The sequence below is a fragment of the Etheostoma cragini genome, chromosome 10, assembly GCF_013103735.1.
Source record: "Etheostoma cragini isolate CJK2018 chromosome 10, CSU_Ecrag_1.0, whole genome shotgun sequence".
Taxonomy (NCBI): domain Eukaryota; kingdom Metazoa; phylum Chordata; class Actinopteri; order Perciformes; family Percidae; genus Etheostoma; species Etheostoma cragini.
This window is the reverse complement of record NC_048416.1, coordinates 13,158,868-13,162,322: the sequence shown is the minus strand read 5'-3', so window position 1 is coordinate 13,162,322 and position 3,455 is coordinate 13,158,868. Positions and strand designations below refer to the sequence as shown.

At 36.2% G+C, this 3,455-nt stretch overlaps 1 protein-coding gene across 1 annotated transcript in view; it reads right to left on the bottom strand.

Moving 5' to 3' along the window:
- The window catches only part of LOC117952292, a 23,180-nt gene that overhangs the window by 16,551 nt on the left and 3,174 nt on the right, over nucleotides 1-3,455 (bottom strand).

Here is a 3,455-nt window from a genome sequence, read left to right as displayed (position 1 = left end):
TGCTGATTGACGTGGTGGAGGAGCTGGACAGACTTGGGGACTGCAGGGCCCTTCTCGCACTGCTGCAATGAGAACTCACACAATAGCCGTTTTTTGACCACGTAGGTACAGGAAAGTAGTTACAGGAATAGTCTACGTCTAAACAGTTCTACTAACTACTCTCCTCCAAAAGAAGAGCAGCATAATAAGCACAGCACATAAATACATTATATATCAAAATAGTTACAGTGAAATGTTATTCTAAGGAATATCACGTTAACCTTTTGCGCTTGGAAGTGGTAACAAGCAGCTGGCGACCACTCCACTGCGCACTGTAATTATTTCCATGTCTCTTTTACCAGTACTGACATATACTTTCTGTTGAGACATGTCAAAACATATTTTTCTGATTTACATTGTGCCTAATTTTTACTCAATTACTCAAATTTGTTTAATTAAGAAATCACTGAGTTGTAAAATGTGAAACATTGCAAAGTGAAATTAAGAGATGTATGTACTTTGTAATGTATTCATTAGTTTTATTATGTATTCATACTTTCGGACAACAACATTTTACAACAATAGGTGTTTGCAAAATGCTGTACTTTATATGTATATGTGTTTTTGTGCCAAATAATGGATTAGTTCATTTAAATATATTAAATTAAATATTTGGATTTCTGTTTGTGTTTTAAGTTTGAATAAAATTACTAAGAAAACAATGTCTGAGAAATTAAATGGATGCCGGAAGAAAAGGGTGTGAGCTAATGTGAATATGTTCTCTTTGGTTGACAAAAATTCTCATTCAATTCTCTCTTCCGGTCAGTACTCAACCACATGTTTTTAAATACACATTTGCAAATGATAGCATAAGAGTATGTTGTGAGAGAAAAGACAGCACACTGCATTTCCCTACAGAATAGATTCTGTAGAGAAATAAGTGATTAAAGATGTCCCAAAGTACAGCATTACTAGGAAGGAGGGAACCTACACACTCAGCTAACACACACACACACACACACACAACTAGGAAAGCCTTTAGGGGATGTTTTACAATACATTTACCTAGTGAAAACTGTATAAGGTAATGTCAAAATAGGAACATATTACCACTGCAGAAAAAAAAAGAATCTTTGTAAATGATGGGTGTTATTCTAATTCTGTTTATACATGTTAAGGCATTTTCCACTTGAGTCAGGCATCATCAGACATTGGTGGATGAACATACATGATTCTTTCATCAAACATTGATTTTGTTTTTCTTCATATTAGTCACTAATTTTATCTTTCAATTACTTTCTTTTGACCACAAGGTACACATAAAATTAAAGTAGGCAGCCAAAATGAATAGGTGTGTGTTTTTATTCTTTTTAATTCTTTTTTTCTTCTTCTTTTCAATGGGTTAAATCTTGTTTTTGAATGAAGATTGTTTTAATTGACAGTTTAAGTAATAATATGCCTGTATACTTATCATGTGGCCGTTTCTGTATACATATAGTGATGTGTAAAAGTTATGAGAATGTTAAATAGAATAGAGGAAAAAATAATTATTAAAACAGTATTGTGTTAATAATTGCACATGCACATTTAATGTATATTTCATCATGTAAATATAGTACTGTTAAGTACTACAACTTTCATCTAGACAATTATAAAATGAAGATATTACAAAGAGTACAAAACACAAATTAAAGTTATCATGCTAGTCCACACACACACACACACGCAGTGTTGTTCCTGTACATGAAGCCTCCTGAAACAGTGATGTTTGAATTTGTAATTTAACAATTTTGCAGCAGTTTTAATAAGCGCATTGATAGTATGACCCATATAATAAGGAATGGACTTTGTTCAGATGAAACTGTTAATGGTGTTGAGTTTTCACTTCCTCCTCCTGACACTACTGTGCCGTCCTCTCCCAGGGCTCTCAGGCAGGGGCGTTACTAGGACTTGAGTAGATAAGGGGCTTAGCTCGGAAACATTTCAATACACTGAATTCAATGCTAAACAGTAATCGGCTTGTGCAGCTTGTTAACAGGCGGTGTATGTTCATTTTAACTTCAATTTTGTAGAGGTTTGTCAGATGGCACCAACATTTGTCTCAATCAGAACTTGCCTGGCAACTGAGAGGACAGGGTTTTGCTTCCAGATTTGTTTGGTGACTTGTGAACATTTCGAGCATTAAACACTTAATTTCCTGCATTCTGGTGAATTGTTATGCACATATTTCTACCTTTATCTGAATCAATTTATGTTGCAAATATCTTTATGTAAAGGGAAACATAAATTACAATCCAAATATTAAAACATAATGGAAAATATTGCAGTAAGCCTCTCAGGCATGTATTGCTATTCCTATTCGTTCTCCTTTAGATAAACTTTTCTCATTATATCTAAGTGAGCACACATGTCGCCTAGGCATCATTTACTCTTCCCTCACCTTTTGCATATTTTGTTGGGAAAGTAACATCCTTAAATGCATTTGACAATTATTCCATCTATGTTCTCTAAAATTCGGAGGAGATGTGATATTTTTGAGAAAAATTAAAGTTATAATAGGCTTTAACAAGAAAAAAAGTCACTATATTTCAGGAAAGAATCAACCTGCACCATAGCCTACCGTGCAGTACAAGATTGTTATGCTGGATCTCAGACCTTCTGACAGACACAAAGCCCCATTTGGGTCTCTTTCACTGCTTTCATCACATGGTGACGCTTGTTAGGTGATAGCAACATAGACTATTGTCCGATTTCATATTGATCAGTCAACTTTTCAAAATAGCCGACATTCAGGGCATAACTCCTTTTGAGTCTGACCTTCTCAGTTCCCCCTTTCCATACCCACACACGTTCCCAATAGACTTCCAAATGGGCCGAGAAAAAAAAGAAGGGTATAAGCCAACTGGGACTATGCCATTTGGGGAGGGGCTGCTTGCTGATCCCCCTATAGTTCTATCCTGGACATGGTTGTGACTTGATGGTGCTTCCTGATTAGCCTGTGTTTGTAATGAAATATGAGGCTGCATAGTTTGACCAGCGGGCAGTGGCCGCCGGATGGTGTTGCTAAGAATTTGCAATGTATATCCCGTATATTATTAGACAACTCTATTATCAAACAGCCCTTTTACTACGGGCACTTGGTGAACTTTTCAGACTCTCCCAAATGCCACTCTGTCTCTGGTCCTCTCCTCAACTGTTGTCCCTTTGTGTATTGGACATGTTCAAAAGCAGGATTCATCTGCCCATGTATGCGTTGCCTCTGAGCCTCCTCAAAGATTTGAACAACCTTCAAAGCAAACAAACAAAAACAGTATAGGCATACACTGAACTGAAACTGAGTATTTAGAATGAATAGAAGAAGAAGGGATATTAATATTGTTTCAATATGTTTCAATCTAAGTACAGTCAACCACAGTTGATGCAATGTTCTCTGGGGAGGGTCCGTCACATAACACTCCATCAACCTAACCAAGCAA